General features: G+C 40.4%; 1 protein-coding gene across 3 annotated transcripts in view; it reads right to left on the bottom strand.

Moving 5' to 3' along the window:
• ST8SIA5 (ST8 alpha-N-acetyl-neuraminide alpha-2,8-sialyltransferase 5) overlaps positions 1-9,660 on the bottom strand; it is a 56,307-nt gene extending 46,647 nt beyond the window's left edge. For 2 of the 3 annotated variants that reach the window (XM_019610293.2, XM_019610295.2), the window contains exons 1-2: positions 9,489-9,660; positions 8,645-8,727 (exon numbers count right to left, since the gene is read on the bottom strand). The gene's annotated coding sequence lies outside the window, so the exon portion shown is untranslated. Of the gene's footprint in view, positions 1-5,872; positions 6,081-8,644; positions 8,728-9,488 lie in introns of those variants that run through there. The other variant, XM_010725162.2, reaches the window with a different exon arrangement.
• Between the last annotated feature and the right edge of the window lie 3,987 nt (positions 9,661-13,647).

Here is a 13,647-nt window from a genome sequence, read left to right as displayed (position 1 = left end):
CTCCTACATCTGTACAGTTGTCTAATGCAGGCATAGCGCCTGGTCAAAGAAGACCTAATTAAATAAGAAAATATCACATTTTCAAAAGTCTGTAACAAGGTGTTTCAGGTTAGAATATTTGATGGAAATGTTCACCATCTGCTAGAACAAAAAGGTTTTAATGTCTGAAGACAGTATGTAGCTGGAGCACTCCAAGCACTTCAACCTGCTGCTAACAGCAGAAAAAGCAAACTTGTCATGCTCCCAGCCACCTGCCTATGCTGCTGCAAAGCTCCTGGACTTCAGGGCATTAGCTTTTGCACAGATGTGTGGTCCCTACCAGAGAGGTAATCCAGCTTAGAATAAACCCAGCAGAAAAAAAAATGTAAAGGTTAGTTTTCACGTGGATCATCTTCCTTGCTCAGACACACCGCACCCACAGCTGCTTCCAGAAACTGAGAGAGGGGACACTTGGCAGGAAAGAGGGAAAAGCGGGGGTGAGAAGTACAAATTCTTGGCAGCCAAGAGCCTATTCACCTTACCTGGAAAGCTGTGGAGAGGGATGAGCATAATGACATAGCTGAGCTGGGCTCTGCTGGATATGGTGTGGCTGCTCTTGAACAGTGATGTGCAAAAATGCAACAGCAATACTACAAAGCCCCAGGCATCTCTCCCAGATTTTGCTGGCCGCTAGTCCCACAAAAGGCTGCTAATGGAATCTGACTGCTTTCTTTCTTGCTCCTACCATGCAAGGTCATCCTGAAGGGCACACATTCCTCTATAGCTTACAGAGTGAGATTTAGACAAAATAACAACCTTCGGTTCTCAAAATGATAGTAAGCTACCAAGGTGTGTATTTTACTTACTAAAGCATAGAGCCATGGACTGAAATGGAACAAATCTTTGCAAAGCAAGGATCTCTGAGCACTTAGAGTTATCACAGGTTATTAAGATTTATTCCTTTCTCAGCAGAGATAACAGACACATTCATTGATTGATTTGAAAGGACCTCACACAGCAGCCAGAGCCACTGACTAACCACTGCCCAGGTCTCATATCAGAAGGTAACAGATCTGAGTCAGGAAAGTTTGCTATTCTGTGCAAGAAGAACAAAAATTGGACTAAGCCAGAAAGAGAAAAGCAAAAGTCTACCTATCTTGATGTTTCACTGCCTGCTGTCCTGCAGGAGAAGCCCCTCCTGATGCCTCCTGCTTTGCAGAAGGAAAGCTGAGGGAGCCAGGAGGGTGATGTGGAAGTCAGAGGCACAAGAACACAGAACCACACATCCTATGGATTGGCTCCAATGCAGGGCTGGGATAGGAACAGTGACTCAGCTCTGCCCAAATCTCCTAAGAACACAATGAAAACACATTTTAAAACACTTAAAAATTCACTTTCTTATTAAAGGCTAGTGAATGTCCAGAGGGAAAACCAAACAGCTTGCAGCAAGTCTCACTTTTTAAGTCAAATACAGTTTTTCATAAGGCCTGCAGTCAGGAGAAGATCCGAATCACATACTGAATCCAATTCTTACTGATACATAGGAAGGCAACGTGGTTGGGAGCCAAATTTGATATGAAAAAAAAACAGAATTGAACTGAGCATTTCATTCCTGATTAATTACAGATGACGACTGTAGGACAGTAGATCTGAGGATTAAAGTATTATCCAGGCTGAAAACACAAGAAGACATTCCTAATATCACTCTGTGTCATTTAATATTCTGTATGCTCTTAAGATCTCTTGTTAGGTCTTCATTCACTAGTGGAAACCTCCACCTCGGATCTGGTTAATGCAAAGGTTTACTCACTTTTCTGTAAGATTCTGCCTGCAGCTCTGCTTGAATATATTTTCTCATTTGTACTCTTCAAATGCTGCCTTAATCGTTTCCCTGGGAACAAACGAACATCCCACACATAGAACAAGGGTAATACCATCCCTGCTTCTTCTTTATATAGATAATTCTTAACACAGAATAGTAACACAGCGTCCATTCACTCAACTACCTTAAGTGCAAATAACAATCCACAGTATCAAATAGCTTTATGAATAAAAAATGCATACAAATGTGAGTATTTCCTAAAGTTCATGATTCAAATAACCACTTTTTCAATAAGGCTTGATGCCCTCAGCAGAGTTTCACGTGGAGAAAGCTCCGTCCCCAGGCTACAGCATCCAGAAACAGTGCCTTGATCAAGACCCCATAAAGTAGTCTTGGCCCAGCAACTTACACAACACCTAACAGGGATCAAAACCAAAGTGTAGATGATGGCATCGTCCATCCAAATGCCTGCCTTCCTTCCTGTTCTGTTTTCATTTCATTCAGCTTTCAAAACACATTCTAGCTATTACTGGTAGGGAAAGGAAAAAGTAAAATAGGATCCTTTCGTTTTATTATCGGTGTTTAAAACTTCACTGTCTACTGCAGGAAAGGAGAGGTATCGAGCTGAAGAAGAGTAATGGAATTAATGCTGAGCACAGAGGAACAAACCAGGAGCACCAATACTGGCCAATGCTCCTTGAGTACATAATGGAAACTAGGATCAAAGTGATACATCTACTCAGCTTCAACTAGGTGATTCCTCAGCTAAGCTGGGATTGAGGTTGTATGAATGTTTCAAGAAGTTCACATATAGATATGTAGCCTGAAACACAAAACTTTAGTAATGTGTCTCACAGTGGATTTTCTTCCCTGTCTTATCTACCTGCAGCGCTGCCAAAAATAAATCAATATTAAAAAAAAAGATAACATAAGAAATAAGTAAAGTGTCCCAGAAAACTTAATGAATCTTAAGGTTTAAAACACCAGCAATTTGCTTTCATTCCCAACTCAAACCATTTTCCTCCTTGCAAAATGAAGCACTGCATATGGGATTAATTTATCTAATTATTTCTCATTCTGTTCTAACTTTAAAGAGATATGACCATGTTAGAAGCAGCACTGCTAAGAGCTTTGCAGAGCTCAAAGTGTTTTGCAAAAAACAGTATTTCTGCTTTTGTAAGTAATTTTAATTCCAAAGCACAGGACAATGAAGTTTGTGGATTTACTGACACAGACAATATAGCAAGACTCTCTGTGTCAAAGCATAAACACTTCCTGCAGAACAGGCTGTGGAGGAAATTGATGTCTACAGTATAGAGGGAATAGATGTGTAAAACTGGGAATAGATGCTGACAGGAATTTGAGCCTGCTTTCTGATACTGGTATTTTTATTAGCTGTGAACTGGAAAGTATATTCATTTCAGTTGCAGGGTTAGGAAGTACCTCATGCTAAAAAATATCTATTGGCTATAGTCACATTTCCAGAAGTTACATATCCATTGCACTGGAGGTTCTTTATGTGCATGTGGTTGTCTTTAAGCAAGTAAATATAAACAATGACATCCACTAGAACTGAAGAGTACTTGCTTTTCTTCTTAGAACAGACTGTTGCAGCCTAGAAATGTAAAAAAATGCATGACTCAAGCAAGAATTGAATACTGATAGACAGAAGTTAATTACTAGAATACTGAAATATACATTTGAATTCAAATATTAAAAGTAATAAAAGACCAAAATTAATTACAAAGTAAGTTTGATTGAAAAATAAGTAACAGCTCTAAAAAAAAAAAAAAGAGTGATAACAGCTGATAGTTAAGGAATAACAAAATGCTGAAAGCATGCCAAGATCACAAGGAAGACACAATGAACCAACAAGGATCATTATACGTAATTTTTCCATGTGTAATCACTCACAGGGTATTGACAAAATCAGCAGCCGAAGAGAACTGCTAACAGCACTGAACCTACATGCCAAAAAGAGACCCGCAGCTATTTCCTGCTCAAATCTTGAGTCAGGATATATATAATTGAGTTCACAAGTCAGGACTGATGATTTACCCAGTGCTTAGTCCAAAAAGAGGCATTTTGTTAGAATGACATAAGCAGCTAAGAACGCAGAAGTGCTGCATTAAAGCATAAAGACAGCAGGGTCAGACTGCACTTCAGTTCTTGGAAAGGAGTACTCAGAACTCCGCAGTGGGTCCACGTTCTTCCTGCATGACCCAGGAAATTACAAATTGGTTTTTTAAGTAAAAGCTGGCATGAAAAGGTGCTAGAGGTAACATTAGCAAGATTCTGAGTAAAATTCCCAGAATTCAATAGGAAGGGGCTGTTCTGAGTAAATTCTATAGCAGTACTATCTCAGGAACCAATGCTATACACCAAATCTCAGGGCAGCTGGACTGCAGCTCCAAAAGCTGGTAGATTTACAACAGTTTGTCCCTTCATTCATATATGGCTCCCAGCATCTTCTGGAGTAAATCTTTCCCTATGGGGTAAAGAGCAAAGACAAATTCTGATTCCTCCAGTTTTCTCACTTCCCCTGATAGGAAAACACTGGTTTTTTTAGTATCTTGGAAGCATACTCCTGTGCCTAAGGTACGAACCAGGCTTCTAAGGGTAAGTTAACATTACAGTAAGCAGACAAAAATAAGAGCCAAGAATAAAACCACACTGCAAAAGCAGATGTTCTCTTTGCACACCTTGTAACAGTTTAAGTCTGGAGGAAGACAACAATGATGGTCAAAAACACCCATAGCCTTTAAACACCTGAGGTCTTTCAAAAGCTGCAGTCATACAGTGCTCTAAATGAAGCTGCAGTGGGACACTGATGATGCATTATCCCTCTGTAGAACAATTAACTGTAACTCCTGGAGCTGCGTATGTGGCTTCTGTGCTCCAACAGGAACACCTCACTATTCTTTTTTTGCTCATGAAACAAGTGCAAAGACAAACATTTCATTTGTTGAGGTTTAGCTGGGAAGTCCAGGCCCATCATTTCTTTAAATCCTGGCATCCACTTTCTTCTCTTCCCTATGGCTTTTCACCAGTTTTTAATACTGTGCCTGCAATAACAGCAAGCAATGTCAGAGAGCCAGAAGCCTCCTGGATGTGGCAGAAAGATTCATTACTGTAATCTCTCAGCTAGCTGATACTAGATCCTAAATAACAGATTTGCATGGAAACAGGAAATAAGACCTCAAATTTCTTTCTGCAAGGGCAGAGTAGGGATTACTTTTATAAGGTCACGCTGCTAAAATACAGCTTCATCTCTTCTCCCATTCCCTCCCACACACTGGAGCATTTGCGCTACTTATTGTAATGGGGTCCTGTATGACCTGCAGCCCCAGCACTGCCCCGATTGCTCATCCGTGAAACTCATGCTCAGAGAACAACTGATTGGATTAACTTGGCATCATCTGCAAAGTGCTCCAGTGCTATCGAGCACAAAAACACCCTGCAGCCCTCCAGGAGTCAAGTTGAGACAAATCACACCTGAGTCAGATTCAGTAGGACTTAATTTGACTTCTATCTGTGCACATTTCTTCGCATAGCCCTCCCATTAGATCTCTCTTTATTTCCTACTTCTATAATTCCACACCATTCTCCTAGCACATGAAACTATTATTAGTCAGATACTCAAAAACTTTTGGCTAGTGTCTTCAGTGCAGATGTTAGCAGCTCAGAGTACATCCAAAGGACGAAATTGAATGTACAAGAAGCTCAGCATCCAACTGCCAGTCATTTTTGCTCTTCCATAGCATGCATGCATCTCCCTCACCTCTGAATTCTTTTCTAGCATAGAAACGTATTTTACTTCAAAAAAAACCCACAAAACCCACCATATGAAAATAATTTTTTGTTTTGAAGTTGACTTTTTTTTTTTTTAAACTAAAGCCCCTAGCACAGTTCACCACATATATAGGTTTGCTCTAAAGTTTTGCGCAAACAAATCAGAACTGCGCTGTAGCCAAACAGCAAACACAAGCAGCAATAAATCCAGGACAGCAGCAGCAGCCAAACGCTCTCCAATCCAACTTCCCCTTATTTATACTGTGACTATTTATTTACCTGCTGCATGTGTTGTGGCTGCCCTCCTGTTATGCCAGTCTTCCTTTTCTCTCTGTTTCTCTCCTGTTAATCGTGGACTCCTTCTTCTCAGCTTTGAGCCGCTGCTGTTCCCCTCTCCCACCTCCTCTGAGCACCATCCTAGATCCAGCCCTCACCTCTGCATCACAGTAGCTTCCACCAATGCTAGGTTTCAGCCTCCTGATGTCAAGTTTCAGCCCAGCCCAGCCCAGGGAACCCACCCCCTGCCTCATCTCGAGCATTCTGGTTTTTTTATTCACTCTGTGCTCTATACCCAATTTCTTTTGCAGCTTTTATGTCTGATGTGACAAAAAAAAAATCAGCTTTTTGTGTTGGGGGAAGCCTCTTCCTTGCACTAACTCTTTGTCTTTGTTGGAAAAAGCTCCTCTGGTTGCTCTAATGGATTGGAAATCCCCCAGAGACCATTTCCGAGGAGAAATTTTAATATTAAGCTAAAAGTAAGAAGATTTAATCTGTCTTTGAAAAGGCATATTTGTCATGAAATGCAACCAAAATTCTAACTCTACAGTTCTCAAAAAATGCAATTTTTATAGGTAGGGAAAAAGAAAGGAAAAAAGGGAAGAAAGGGGAGGGGGGATGAGGGAAAGGTAGAACAGCTCCTTCCTGCATAATTTTGAGTTCAATACTTAATCTAACAATTGATCCTGCAAACTTTCTCACAAGTAACTTGACTCAAGCACTGACCTAATCTGGAGCCATTCTCATGAGTACAAGCATAACAAAGCACGTTGAATCTCTGCGTTGCAGAATTTGGACTGCTGAATTAATAGTTAATTGAGGGCAGCACTGCCTGCTCCTGTTTGTCTAACACAGCACAACACAGCTTTCTGCTCCTGCTAAAAGCCTCCAGGTAGATCTGCAGTAAGGCTGAAAAACAACAGACTGTTGGTGACATTTGAAGCACTGTCCCTGCCTCATCAATGCTCCATCACATTTCACACCTCAAATCATCTCTGAAGTTCTAAAGCTGGATAAATGCACAAGCCTTGAATATAAGACAATGGGTGAAAAGATCCATTGCAGGACTTCCCCATCCCTATTATGATTTGCAGCCCCTAAAATTCTGTCAGAGCTTATCTATCAGCTTATCTGACATTCCCACTTCACAAGTACATTCCCCACTCACACTGCCACCAAATATGGGTTCTCAGAAAAATTAATTACCTCTACCATACTCCAACATTTCTACCAATAGATTGAATTTTTCACACCAGATATGTTTATAGGAATCCCACAGAGAAAAGGAAATTGAAGGGATAAAAACACTTCCTTGCTGCCCCAGAACGCATTTGATGAAGAGCAGTGAGTGGGTTTAAGGAGCTTCCAGTGTCCTGGGCCCCACAATAAACTCATCTGAGAATTCTACAGTTTATGGGAATGTTTCTCAAAATACATATCATGGAAGAATTGGGTTTTTTTTAAGGGGGGGGGGCAGAACCATAAAGTTTGCTACCTACATTTCACCTTTTTTTTCCCTTCTTATTGTGTCTACACTTTAAGAAATATGACTTTATCCTTCCATCTCCACCGTCACCAGGTAACAGAGGAGCAGCAGGAGATGGGTAGAAGGGATCATATAATCCCTAAGAGGACATTTATGATTTTTCCAGAATTCTGTGTTCCCTCTCAAAGAATGTTTGTTTTCATCAGGTAGAGGGTCAAGAAGAAACAAGAAGTTCAGACTTAATATCTCAAGAATGGTTATTCACAGAGAGCTAGCTCACAGAGAAGTAAAGAAATTTAAAAGATATCAATGTTGAGAATACTGTAGAAGTGCTTTATGGGCTACTAAGGAGATGTGGTGCATGTATACATGGACAATATGAGATCCTACTACTTCCAAGGGACACTGTTGTCACTATAATAGTGTTGCTGTTAGAAAACCATGATGATAATGCCTTCTTTGTTCTGGTTGTGGGGCAGTACTCTGACCACAGATAAAAAATAAAAAGACAAAATTCAACAGAAATACACACTCAGTTCATGTTAATAGAGTGTGTTCCTGCAAGGAAAACAAGGTGAAGCAGCTATTTTACAATTAATTAATGTCACAAACGACATTCCTATAAAAGTGGTCAACTTTGCTCTGCTCAACATCTGTGAAGTAAGAAGTATTTTGTGCATCATAAGATCACAACAATGATAATAATGATATGTTTTAGCAGACATAAGGCCCCCTCCAGCTTTAGAACAGAAGCAGTCATTGAGCAGCTCATAATTACAGATCAATTTCCCTGCATGGTCCTCTTGATTCAAAACTACCAAGCACCACAGATTTATGTATTTTTCCTCAGAAGCCACAAATTCTATAATTCTATGAAATGAGGGCCTGAGAAATGTGAAGCTCTCTGTGTTGTCCCAAACATGCATGACCAAACACAACAGAGCAGGTAGAACTTGGGTTTTGTTAACACTCCTACAGCACAATGCCCTGAAAAACATACTGAGAAAGCTAAATAATATATTCTGAATGTGGTATTTTCCATGCAGTTCCCTCCAGAGATCAGAAGGGAGCCCTGATACCAAACCAACTGCAGCTTAGCATTATTACGAGGGCACAAGAACTGGCTGAGAACCAGCATGACTTTTCTTCAGAGCAGCTACCACTTTGAGATAGAGAGAGATTTCTTCTTCTGGAAGTGCAGTATCCTAAAGCGTCCAGTAACCCAAGCCTTTGCAACCTCTTCTAATGATAAAGGTGGATCAGACAGTTATTTAAGAAGTATTTCATACCTGTACTGTGTTTCTTCCAAGGTTCTCTCTGAGGTAGGTCCTGATTCAGAAGGCAGTTCTGGTGATGAAGAAGCACTCTGTCCCTAAGCACAGACAGAAAATTGGAGCATACATTAGAAGAGAACACAAGAAGAAAAATTCACAGTCAAGAGCTGGAACACTGCTGTACCATATGCCTTCCAGGAGCCACACACAACAGGGTTCCCCTTACAATCCCTGCCTTGCTGTGCTCTGTTGTACTTCCACCTGGAAAGACACATGGAAGTGCCAACAAGAAAAATCCTTCCTTTTTCTTTTTTCTCATCTTAATGCAATTTCCCAGCTTCAAAGGATTGTTCAGTTGCAAAAAGATATAGGACAAGTATTAAAAATAAATAAGGAAATAAAAAGTGCCTAACTGTTCCCACTAATGATAAAAACAAGTCCATGGACCTGTCAGCATTACAACCAAATAAAAACATGACAGAATGGCTGGGATTCTACTTTTTTGCCTTATGCAACACTGACAAATTTGTCTGATCTGCAGAAATTTGGTGTCTCACAGTTACATCAGAGACACTAGAAAGAGTTCACATTTTACTTTTCAGTTCTCAGCGGAAGGAAGGTGTTATAAAATCTATCATTCTGCTTGTAAAATGAAAAATACTGACCACAGACTAGCATTCAGCTCCACAACAGACATTTTTTTTCCTGTGACTATAGTGATTTCTTTTAACATTTCTCACATTTGTCATTACTACATAAGCTGCTTATGACTGCTGCCTGGTGAGGTCAGAAATGTTGGGAGTTCCTGGAAGAGTGAACAACTACACAGAACTCTTATAACCATCCTATTGTCACTTACATATACAGAAGTTCTTAACAGTGTTGTTTTTGTGGATGTGATGTTTTTTGCCTCCTCAAGTAGCGTGAATCATTTCTGCCTTTAGCAAAGCAGGAAGCTGGCTGCAACGTCTGGCTCAATTAGAGCATTCAGTCTTCATCCTGCTCTCTTCCTGAGTAATAAAGATGGAGAGATACTTCAGAGACTTCAAGCCTTTTAAGCAAAGGTTCACCAAAATTGCTTTCCTGGTAAGCTTCTTCAAACTGTGTTTATTTCCACGCTGGCTCTGCTCAGGGCAAATCTACTGCATCGCCCCTTGGCCTATGCCATTTTTTCCAATCAATTACAAAACATAAGTCTGCTTCCAGAGAAACAGATGTGACCTTCTCAGTGCATCTGACAGATGTCCCCAGTGCAGAAAAGTTACCAAAGCACTGACTCTTTGTTTGCCCTCAGTTACTTCACTGTAGAAATTCTGCCTGTGTTCTTCCTGAAGCAGATAAACATCTCATTCATTGCACCCACCCTTCCCTTTCCATTGATTTACAGAGTAGAATGAACACAACTAAATTTTCTTGATTATTTGATAAAACGTATCAGTGATAAAACTTCTACATTTGTATCACTATATTTAATAATAGAGTTTAATATTGTCCAGAGGTGGATGCCCTGTCCCTGGTGATCCCAAGGTCAGGCTGGATGGGCTCTGAGCACTGCTGGAGCTGTGGGTGTCCCTGTGCACCGCAGGGGGTGGGACCTGATGGCCTTTAAGGGTCCCTTCCAACTCAAACCATTCTATGATATAGTATCATCACTATAAATACGATACTAAATTGTAAGAAGTATTAACTGTAATTGTATAATTGTAAGAATTGATAACAAAAGGGTATAATCATTAATTTCTTTCACAAGCACGGACAGAGATGATGTAATCTTACAAAGCCTTTCACTCATTTCCCAAACCACGTTGGGTGCCTCATTTAAGAGACCAACCCTCAATTCTAAACAAGTTGACCCAGTTCACTGGGCGTGTGTAGACAAGCCAGTGTGTTTTACTAGCACAGTCCCAGCTCATTTCAAATTTACAAATATCAGTCTTTTCAAAATTTTCATTTTTATCCCTTGTGTTTTCAAAAACAGCCATTTGGGCCCAAACAATTTCAAACCAAGCACAGCAGAAAACTCACCAATTCAAGGTGGAAAGAATAAATTCAATGCAGAGACAGCAGTCTTGAAAATATTTTGAGCTGCTTTTCCACATTAGTATCAGAGCCAGATATTCTTGCAAACCATCTAGTGAAGTAGAAGAGATGATACCATGTGGCATATTCTACTGTCATTCAGTCACAACCAATCACAGGCAAATAACAGGGTGAAATGCTTTCCAGAAGTGCCTGTCTCTGCACTGCTAAGCAAGGTCTTCAGTGTAGATATCTGCTAGATGTCTGATGTTTAGTGAAATGGATTCCAGCCTTTCTGAAGAGCAGGCAAAATCTGAAGGATTACTTGACTACCAATGTGTAATTTTATAAAATACCAAATGAAACTCCTCAGCTTTCTGATGAAGAGTTTTAAAACTTCTATTAAGTAAGAGCCTATGAGGAAAACAAAAGTCAGTTGCAACTTATATATACCATTATGCCCCGATTGCCTGGATTTCAGTGTGAAATTAAGTTTTGTGGGACAGTCAAGGCTCCAGAAACATAGACTGCAGAGATCAGAAGGAACAAAGTACAAAAAGTGACGGCAACAAATTAATCAAACCTTTTAACAGCAGTGATAGCCTAGAAAATCCCAAGAGTTAGTAGTGAATTTGAACTGTTCCAGGAACAAGAGCATGTGTATATATATGCAGGTGAAGGCAGACTTGAGTACCTCAGACACGCCTGGAACTCTCAAGATCCATGCCAACAAAGGAGTGGAAGCTATTCAGTGATGGTAATGAAGTCCCAGCCCTGAGCTAATACCCTCCCTGAGAAAAGAGACTCACCATTAACCCAAAACCAGAACAGGCTGCCTAACTTCTGAGCTGCCTTGTGCGTGGCCAGAGCAAGTCCTGCAAACACACCAGTCTTTGAACCAACAGCCTTTGATAACCCCATCCTCCACACCACCAAATGTTGTCAAAATTGATTTGTGTACATCATGAGACCACTTGGCTCTGTTACACTCACAGAAACTCCAGCAGTTCTGTGCACTACAAAACAGGCCACATCTATTTGAATGGAACAGAAAGCAGAACCTAGACCAAAGTGCCAGAAGGCAAGCAAAAAAAATGTTGATTCACTCATGTGAATGGCACACAGCCCTCGTGCTGTGCTATGTCTATAGGCTTGACTTTTTATTCTTCATGTGCAATTTAACAGACCCAACTGATTAATTTTAGTGATATTATAACCAGGAAAGAATTAGTACAACATTGACCACAGCTAAGAGTGGAACTGTAGAGGAGAGAATGAAGAGAGTCATTGCTCCAAAGGTATGAAAGAAGGTTGTGCTCCTGGTTTAGATAGGCAGACAGACAGACAGATAGATAAATAAAAGCAGGAACAGGAGCCAATGAGCACCTGTAAAAATAATCTTGCAGGAAGCACAAAGGGTGAAAGATGCATTGTTTAAGAGCTGTATTTTCTAAATGGAGTGGAGGTCTTGTAGAGTACAAGAAGCTCACAGCAAGCACCAACGGTTTCTGTTGTTGTTTTTTTTTTTTACCAGGGAGTCTGTTGATCTGGAAAGTATCCAACATTTACAAAAGATTTGTTTTCCTGCACAGACTGGCATAAATTCAAATGCGGGGAAAAAAAAAAAAAGAGTAAATTACATTGATAGGATCGTGGGTGTGCACCAGCCATGCAAAATAGTTCTAAAATCACATATGTGAGTGTTGGAAATAACTAAATAATTTTCCAGGACAATATCTCTGATAAAGCAAATTTTATTCGCAATTGCAATGGTGGGCCTCCTGCAAGCAGGAGCACGCACAGAAAACAGTGCTATATCTTTTATCCCCTATTACCCAATGTTTATTCTTTCTCCCCTGGTTCCTCACTGGCTGAGTACTGCAGGTTCACACTCTTCTGCGACGCTTCACTAATCATACAAATACCAAGTAAACACAAATCCTTGCCACCCAAACACAAATATCTTAATTGGTTAATTGCCTTCTAACTATTGCTTTCTTAACAAACATCTGGTCATAACTTTCAGATTACTGCTTTACAACATAAACACAAACCTGACCTCTTAATTGTTTAATTACCCTCCTTTACCCTCCTTAATTACCCTTTGCGTTTGTGCACTTTACCCTCGGTCACTGTTCTGGTCATCGTCTGTCCTTGCATAGAGATAAGCTTGGAAGGAGAATAGAGAGGAGTATCTTGGGGCTTGCCTATGGCACCCTAATATTCACATAGAGTGGGACAGTTCTGCTTTGTGTAAAGGCCCAGGCTCCTTGAAAGCTTGTTAAATGTATTTCACTTTCTCTGGCCTAAGAAACAATCTTGGAATACGTTTTCTAGTTCAGAATACTATACTTACACTGTTTAAAATATTTAAAATCTATCGCAACTTTGTGAGAAAGAATTTGTCTCATAGCTCAGTAATGATGTTTCTAAAATATGTTACTAATATGTATATGGTGTTTCTACTTTTCACATCAGCTACTCCTAAGGACAAGTTACAGCATACAAACACATTATGTTCTGCTTCTTTAGATCAATAGTCCTCCTCAATATCCAATGCAGAAACAATTTTTCATTCCCACGTGTGTATGCAAGCACAAGAAAAGCCTGTTTTGTAACCAGCAGATCTTCAGATAGCAGAGAAATGCACGAAGAGCAGAATCTGTCTGCCTAAGGCATTCCATACCAGCATTCCCCAGTTCTGCAGAGCAAGGTAACAGTTTCTCTCACTGCTGTTTCACAGTGAGGTGGGGGTAAGGGATCTGTTCCGTGTCAGCTTCACAGCTCACGCAAGGTTAGGGGCACAAAGGTGATAAAGGGCCTGGAACATCTCCCCTGTGAGAAAAGGCTGGGTGAGCTGGCTCTGTTTAGCCTTGAGAAAGTTTTCCCTTGCTACAGCATCACTCTGAGTAATACGGGACAACTAATCACTGAACCACAGAACGGTTTGAATGGGAAGGGACCCTTAAAGGCCATCAGGTCCCACTCCCTGCAGTGCA

Source organism: Meleagris gallopavo, chromosome Z (genome assembly GCF_000146605.3).
Source record: "Meleagris gallopavo isolate NT-WF06-2002-E0010 breed Aviagen turkey brand Nicholas breeding stock chromosome Z, Turkey_5.1, whole genome shotgun sequence".
Classification (NCBI taxonomy): domain Eukaryota; kingdom Metazoa; phylum Chordata; class Aves; order Galliformes; family Phasianidae; genus Meleagris; species Meleagris gallopavo.
The sequence above is the reverse complement of the archived record's forward strand: the minus strand, read 5'-3'. Positions and strand labels throughout refer to the sequence as shown.